Below are 9,108 nucleotides of genomic sequence, written 5' to 3' on the forward strand. Positions count from 1 at the left end.
TAAGACATATAGCATCTGCACTTACACTAGATTAAGATAAAAATTTTAATGGCTATTCTTTTCTTCAGAGCATCATATGATCCTATGTTGTGGTCTTAAAGAAAATATCCTGCAATGTTGTTGAAGTGGGGGTGGAGGAGAGGGAGAGGGCTTACATCTTTCTTGGGAGCATATGCCATAGCAGAAAAGGATACCGGACTAGGTAGACCATTGGTCTATTTTGGTATTGTAATTTCTAGGTTCACATAAGGGTAAAAGTGAATTAACCTCATTTTTTTTAGGTCCTGATGTCTATCCTCTGGACTTCATTTTTTTTATTTGAAAAATCATTAAAAAGAAATTCATCTCAACTGTGTCTGGCCCTAGCTAAATAAAAAATAAATTTGTACAGAACTTTACATTTACTGTGCATTTGCTAATGATCTTTGCAATAAAATGTGAAGTTATTTTAACCAGTTACCCCATTCAAGCCTGGTAAAAGCTACTGACTTGTTAAATCTCCTGTTTTGTTGAAATCATTTTCTGTATGTTGCAACACATACTCATTCCTAAACCTTGAAACACAAAACAGGTTTTTGGGCCATAAAAACAAGCTTTGTTAAATGATTAGTCATTCACATCAACTATTCTTACCCTATTAAGGAGTGAATACTTCTGTGATTTTGCCCTTCTCCATTCAATGAAGGTTTGGCTAGTTCTTCACCATGCTTGACTAATAAAGGTTCACAAGGGTAAGTTGTGATGCTGTTAGTCAAATCTGTCTTTTAAATGATCCTAGAACAATGGTTAACCAATTACAAATTATCATCCCCTGTGACATGTCTCAGAGTCTTTTTCCTAGTGACTCAGCAACGTGGAAATGGTAAGTCCCACTCCATCTCTTTTGTGCCATTCCTAAGGTGCAAATGGAATTACATCTGCTCCGAACTCCCCTGATGGGGATACCCCAATCTTACATCATCTTCCCCAAAGTTCCTGCAGGGGATATATTCAGATTGGAGAAGGACAGTCGCCTTACTGCCTAGCACACTGGCTCTGCACAGCTGGTTGACAGCACATTAGGACCAGCTTTTCGAAGGTATTTAGGTGCCCAAAGATGCAGCTAGATGCCTGGTGAGATTTGTCAAAAGGACCTAAGGAGGTTAAGCACCTATGGGACATTGAAATCAATAGAATTAGGTACCTAACCTGAGTAGGTGCTTTTGAAAAATCTCACTGGGCACCAAAATATATTTGAAAATCTGGCCGTTACAGACTGTTGCCAGGGAGGTGCAAGTTGAAGCAGTTCCCAGTGGAAAATCAACTTAGCAGAAAATCTGGACTGATATCTCTGACTTCTTGGTCAATGTGTTCCTAAATACAGAGAAATGTTTTTAAAAAGACCAGTGTTTATTTCTGAGTTTGAGACTGTGATGGGTTTGGTCACAGAGACCCCCTTGGAACTGTTACCTGATGTGCTAGAATTACCTCTGAGCCCATTTTCCCTGCCAGCTTGGGACTCCAGAACCCTGCCTTGTTGAGCCAGACACACTAGCCTTCTGCAACACAGACCCAGGTCTGGTCCATGCCCCCAAAGCTGCAGACTTTAACCAAAAACTTCTCAGCAGGTTTCCTATCACCCAGCTCCCAATGGGATCCAAACCCCAAATAAATCCGTTTTACTCTGTATAAATCTTATACAGGGTAAACTTATAAATTGTCCGCCCTCTCTAACACTGATAGAGAGATATGCACAGCTGTTTGCTCCCCAGGTATTAATCACTTACTCTGGGTTTAATAATAAACAAAAGTGATTTTATTAAGAATAAAAAGTAGGATTTAAGTGGTTTCAAGTAATAGACACAACAAAGTAAGTTACCAAGCAAAATAAGACAAAACACGCAAGTCTAAGCCTAATACATTAAGAAACTGTTTACAGGTAAATCTCACCCTCAGAGATGTTCCAATAAGCTTCTTTCACAGACTAGACTTCTTCCTAGTCTAGGCCCAATCCTTTCCCTAGGAGGGCCAATCCCTAGGAGGGCCAAATCGCACCTGGAGCTGCAGCTAGCAAGAGATGTCAAGAGTAACAAGAAGGGTTTCTTCAGGTATGTTGGCAACAAGAAGAAAGCCAAGGAAAGTGTGGGCCCCTTAATGAATGAGGGAGGCACCTAGTGACAGAGGATGTGGAAAAAGCTAATGTACTCAATGCTTTTTTTGCCTCTGTCTTCACTAACAAGGTCAGCTCCCAGACTGCTGCGCTGGGCATCACAAAATGGGGAAGAGATGGCCAGCCCTCTGTGGAGATAGAGGTGGTTAGGGACTATTTAGAAAAGCTGGACGTGCACAAGTCCATGGGGCCGGACGAGTTGCATCCGAGAGTGCTGAAGGAATTGGCGGCTGTGATTGCAGAGCCATTGGCCATTATCTTTGAAAACTCGTGGCGAACCGGGGAAGTCCCGGATGACTGGAAAAAGGCTAATGTAGTGCCAATCTTTAAAAAAGGGAAGAAGGAGGATCCTGGGAACTACAGGCCAGTCAGTCTCACCTCAGTCCCTGGAAAAATCATGGAGCAGGTCCTCAAAGAATCAATCCTGATGCACTTGCATGAGAGGAAAGTGATCAGGAACAGCCAGCATGGATTCACCAAGGGAAGGTCATGCCTGACTAATCTAATCGCCTTTTATGATGAGATTACTGGTTCTGTGGATGAAGGGAAAGCAGTGGATGTATTGTTTCTTGACTTTAGCAAAGCTTTTGGTACTGTCTCCCACAGTATTCTTGTCAGCAAGTTAAGGAAGTATGGGCTGGATGAATGCACTATAAGGTGGGTAGAAAGCTGGCTAGATTGTCGGGCTCAACGGGTAGTGATCAATGGCTCCATGTCTAGTTGGCAGCCGGTATCAAGTGGAGTGCCCCAGGGGTCGGTCCTGGGGCCGGTTTTGTTCAATATCTTCATAAATGATCTGGAGGATGGTGTGGATTGCACTCTCAGCAAATTTGCGGATGATACTAAACTGGGAGGAGTGGTAGATACGCTGGAGGGGAGGGATAGGATACAGAAGGACCTAGACAAATTGGAGGATTGGGCCAAAAGAAATCTGATGAGGTTCAATAAGGATAAGTGCAGGGTCCTGCACTTAGGATGGAAGAATCCAATGCACTGCTACAGACTAGGGACCGAATGGCTAGGCAGCAGTTCTGCGGAAAAGGACCTAGGGTGACAGTGGACGAGAAGCTGGATATGAGTCAGCAGTGTGTCCTTGTTGCCAAGAAGGCCAATGACATTTTGGGATGTATAAGTAGGGGCATAGCGAGCAGATCGAGGGACGTGATCGTTCCCCTCTATTCGACATTGGTGCGGCCTCATCTGGAGTACTGTGTTCAGTTTTGGGCCCCACACTACAAGAAGGATGTGGATAAATTGGAGAGAGTCCAGCGAAGGGCAACAAAAATGATTAGGGGTCTGGAACACATGACTTATGAGGAGAGGCTGAGGGAGCTGGGATTGTTTAGCCTGCAGAAGAGAAGAATGAGGGGGGATTTGATAGCTGCTTTCAACTACCTGAAAGGGGCTTCCAAAGAGGATGGCTCTAGACTGTTCTCAATGGTAGCAGATGACAGAACGAGGAGTAATGGTCTCAAGTTGCAGTGGGGGAGGTTTAGATTGGATATTAGGAAAAACTTTTTCACTAAGAGGGTGGTGAAACACTGGAATGAGTTACCTAGGGAGGTGGTAGAATCTCCTTCCTTAGAGGTTTTTAAGGTCAGGCTTGACAAAGCCCTGGCTGGGATGATTTAACTGGGCATTGGTCCTGCTTCGAGCAGGGGGTTGGACTAGATGACCTTCAGGGGTCCCTTCCAACCCTGATATTCTATGATTCTATGATTCTTTCCCCTGCTACAGTCCTTGTTACTTCCAGCCGGCATCTTAGGTGAAAAGCAGGGGCTTTCTCATGACTGGGACGCCTTTTGTTCTGTTCCACCGCCTTTATATCTTTGGCACAAGGCGGGACTCTTTTGTCTCTCTGGGTTCCCACCCCTCCTTCTAAAGGGAAAAGCACCAGGTTTAAGATGGATTCCAGTTCAGGTGACATGATCACACATCACTGTAAGACTTCATTCTTCATTACCCAGGAGCTGGCCGACATGTACATAGGCAGGCTTGCAGGTGAACAAACCCATTCACAGGTCATTGATTCCGAAGCACCCTTCATGGCTTCCACTTAGCATGTTTATATCAGTAAGACAAGTTTATATCTTATTCTCCTAACTCTAGACAGAAATTATACATGAAAACAAATGGGATGAACACATTCCGTAGATCATAAACTTTTTAATGATATCTTACAAGAGAGCTTTTGCATAAAGCATATTCCAATTACGTCATATTTACACTCAAAGCATATTTAAAAAAAAACATTTTGGAATGCAATGTCACAGACATATCTTAAGAAATGCTCTTTTCCTTGCAACATTGCATAGCCTAGTACTGCAATTTGTACAAGACTTCATCTGCCATCAGTGCAAGTTTTCTCAGATGCCTCGCAGCACATTTGTGAAATACATCATAAACTTAATATAAAAAACCTACCCATTTTTAATTAAATAAATAAAATTAGTACTGAATGTATTTTAAGCTGAATGCTAAGTTATGTTGTTCTAGTAAAAAAGGCTTAAGGGTGAAATTCACCCCTGTGCAGAGTGCCAGCACAAGGCATATTAAACACTGAAATCTCACTTGAGCTGTTTTGAAGGCTTATAGTACCTTGTGATGACCTTGTGCACAGGGTTGAATTTCACAATAAATTAACATCAGCTCTGTTATATACTAAGAATCATGAAAAAACATTTCCCTGCAGTTGTCATTAAATATCTGTCAGCTCACTGAGAAGTCAGACACCAAGAAGTATATTCTAGTAAATGAACACTGTCAGTTTTAATTGCTTTATCAAGAAGAAAGGTAGCAAGGATAATAGTTCTGTGAAGGTACCCAATAGAACACATGTAAAATCATTGAAGTCATGGCCGATTCCTCTCCCCTTGCATGCAAGTTTAAGATTTTTGTTCATTTTAAGACCAGATTGTGAACCCTTATCTGGATAGACTTATGCTTTTCAGATAGCCTCATTGAAATCAATGGGACTATTTGAGAAGTAAGTTTCTGTTCCCTGGCTCACAATCTGTCTCATACCTTTGTTTCAGGTTAGATACTTTCTAATAGGTTTCAGAGTAGCAGCCGTGTTAGTCTATTCGCAGAAAGAAAAGCAGAACTAGTGGCACCTTAGAGACTAACCAATTTATTTGAGCATAAGCTTTCGTGAGCTACAGCTCACTTCATCGGATGTATTCAGTGGAAAATACGAGGAGATTTATATACACACAGAACATGAAAAAATGAGTGTTATCATACACACTGTAAGGAGAGTGATCACTTAGGATGAGCTATTACTAGCAGGAGAGCTGGGGGGAGAAAACCTTTTGTAGTGATAATCAAGGTGGGCCATTTCCAGCAGTTAACAGGAACGTCCGAGGAGCAGTGGGGGGTGGGGGAAATAAACATGGGGAAATAGTTTTACTTTGTGTAATGACACATCCACTCCCAGTCTTTATTCAAGCCTAAGTTAATTGTATCCAGTTTGCAAATTAATTCCAATTCAGCAGTCTCTCGTTGGAGTCTGTTTTTGAAGTCTTTTTGTTCTAATATTGCAACCTTTAGGTCTGAAATCGAGTGATCAGAGAGATTGAAGTGTTCTCCAACTGGTTTATGAATAATTCTTGACGTCTGATTTGTGTCCATTTATTCTTTTACATAGAGACTGTCCAGTTTGACCAATGTACATGGCAGAGGGGCATTGCTGGCACATGATCCATATATCACATTGGTAAATGTGCAGGTGAACGAGCCTCTGATAGTGACAGAGCCAGAAGAGTACCCAGAAGTCACCTACTACAGGACAGGCCCAACAAAGATAATAACAGAACGCCACTAGCCATCACCTTCAGCCCCCAACTAAAACCTCTCCAACGCATCATCAAGGATCTACAACTATCCTGAAGGACGACCCATCACTCTCACAAATCTTGGGAGACAGGCCAGTCCTTGCCTACAGACAGCCCCCCAACCTGAAGCAAATACTCACCAGCAACCACACACCACACAACAGAACCACTAACCCAGGAACTTATCCTTGCAACAAAGCCCATTGCCAACTGTGTCCACATATCTATTCAGGGGACACCATCATAGGGCCTAATCATATCAGCCACACTATCAGAGGCTCGTTCACCTGCACATCTACCAATGTGATATATGCCATCATGTGCCAGCAATGCCATGTACATTGGTCAAACTGGACAGTCTCTATGTAAAAGAATAAATGGACACAAATCAGACGTCCAGAATTATAACATTCATAAACCAGTTGGAGAACACTTCAATCTCTCTGATCACTCGATTTCAGACCTAAAGGTTGCAATATTAGAACAAAAAGACTTCAAAAACAGGCTCCAACCAGAGACTGCTGAATTGAAATTAATTTGGAAACTGGATACAATTAACTTGGGCTTGAATAGAGACTGGGAGTGGATGTGTCATTACACAAAGTAAAACTATTTCCCCGTGTTTATTTCCCCCACTCCCCCACTGCTCCTCGGACGTTCCTGTTAACTGCTGGAAATGGCCCACCTTGATTATCACTACAAAAGGTTTTCTCTCTCCCTGCTCTCCTGTTGGTAATAGCTCATCTTAAGTGATCACTCTCCTTACAGTGTGTATGGTAACACCCATTTTTTCATGTTCTGTGTGTATATAAATCTCCTCACTGTATTTTCCACTGAATGCATCCGATGAAGTGAGCTGTAGCTCACGAAAGCTTATGCTCAAATAAATTGGTTAGTCTCTAAGGTGCCACTAGTACTCCTTTTCTTCATACTTTCTAATAGTTACTTAAGTGTTGTGGTTAAAAAGTCAAAGATATTTGAAAAGTTTGTTTTGTGAGCCCCCAATAGATGGCACCCCAGGATAAAATCTGGCTGATAATTGGTTATGATATTATACTTTGAAACACTGATAGAAAGACTGTCTGTCTAGCTACTCTCAAACACTCTTCATTTTCAGTAAGTGTACAAGCTTGGGCATTCTTGATTCTGCAGAAAGCATATTTATTTTAAATGTCTTTCTACATTGTGGCAATAACAGTTTGGCTAATTTTGCTCTTCATGAGTCATTCATTTTCTGATTTCAGGGAGGGAGTGGGTTCTACCAACATGAAACTCCATTGCTGGCAAATGAGGAATGCCATGTCATATACGCTGGCTGTCCCCATCTCACGCCCCAGCGCTGGGGCAAGCTATTTATATCATGCTCAGCCTCCTTTAACACACCACACCATGACAAGTCACTGCTTTTAGAGAATGTTCCCTGTGATAGTATCTCGGTCATTATCATTTCATTCATTTCTAACTCGGGATCATACTTTTAGGCTGACACTATATGTAAATGCTCTATTATAGTTGCTTGTGTATTCATTAATGAAGGCACTTTTGCCACTGCTTCTTAGTTTTCTGTTGTGCTATGCAGGCTATTCAGTAAAGTTTACAGTTGTTCATGAAGTCTGACTGCTGTTATGGAGTCCCCTAGTGTAATGTGCTCTGTATTCTGGGGTATTGGAGCAGCTGAGTGATATTAATAATAATTATAAAATAATTATTATTACTCATATCACCACAATAAATGTTCACGATGCTTTACAAAATACAGAATAAAACAGTTCCACTCCAGCAAACTTATAGTCTAAGTCATATGTGTTCTTCGTTTGGAAGCATTATGTTGAAATAATTGTGACTGATTAATGGAATTTATTTTCCTAAATGTCCCTAGTGCCCCAGTAGTAAAATCATTAGTATGAGGCTTCCTTTATTACATTTAGGTTAAGGTTTTAAAATAAAGTCTCATCTACAACATTTGTGCTCTAGAGTATGTTGGGTGGTTCCAATTGGAAAAAAATTAGGCAACAAGAGAATGTACGTACATTTCATAACAAATCATTTTGATACTCTGATTTGTTACAGGTTTCAGAGTAACAGCCGTGTTAGTCTGTATTCGCAAAAAGAAAAGGAGTACTTGTGGCACCTTAGAGACTAACCAATTTATTTGAGCATGAGCTTTCGTGAGCTACAGCTCACTTCATCGGATGCATACCGTGGAAACTGCAGAAGACATCATATACACACAGAGACCATGAAACAATACCTTCTCCCACCCCACTGTCCTGCTGGTAATAGCTTATCTAAAGTGATCATCTAGTTGGGCCATTTCCAGCACAAATCCAGGTTTTCTCACCCTCCGCCCCCCCCCCCCCCCAACTCACTCTCCTGCTGGTAATAGCCCATCCAAAGTGACCACTCTCTTCACAATGTGTATGATAATCAAGGTGGACCATTTCCTGCACAAATCAAGGTTCTCTCACTCCCTCACCCCCCTCCAAAAACCACACACACAAACTCACTCTCCTGCTGGTAATAGCTTATCCAAAGTGACCACTCTCCCTACATTGTGCATGATAATTGAGGTGGGCCATTTCCAGCACAAATCCAGGTTTTCTCATCCCCCCAACCCCATACACACACAAACTCACTCTCCTGCTGGTAATAGCTCATCCAAAGTGACAACTCTCCCTACAATGTGCATGGTAATCAAGGTGGGCCATTTCCAGCACAAATCCAGGCTTTCTCACCCCCCCCGCCCCCGGAAACACACACACACACACACACTCACTCTCCTGCTGGCAATAGCTCATCCAAACTGACCACTCTCTAAGTTTAAATCCAAGTTTAACCAGAACGTCTGGGGGAGGGGAGGGTGTTAGGAAAAAACAAGGGGAAATAGGCTACCTTGCATAATGATTTAGCCACTGCCAGTCTCTATTTAAGCCTAAATTAATAGTATCCAATTTGCAAATGAATTCCAATTCAGCAGTTTCTCGCTAGAGTCTGGATTTGAAGTTTTTTGTTGTAAGATAGCGACCTTCATGTCTGTGATTGCGTGACCAGAGAGATTGAAGTGTTCTCCGACTGGTTTATGAATGTTATGATTTGTTACAGAGTATGGGATTTAAATTGTGCACC

This window comes from Lepidochelys olivacea (assembly GCF_965140295.1).
Source record: "Lepidochelys olivacea isolate rLepOli2 genome assembly, chromosome: 27".
Lineage (NCBI taxonomy): Eukaryota > Metazoa > Chordata > Testudines > Cheloniidae > Lepidochelys > Lepidochelys olivacea.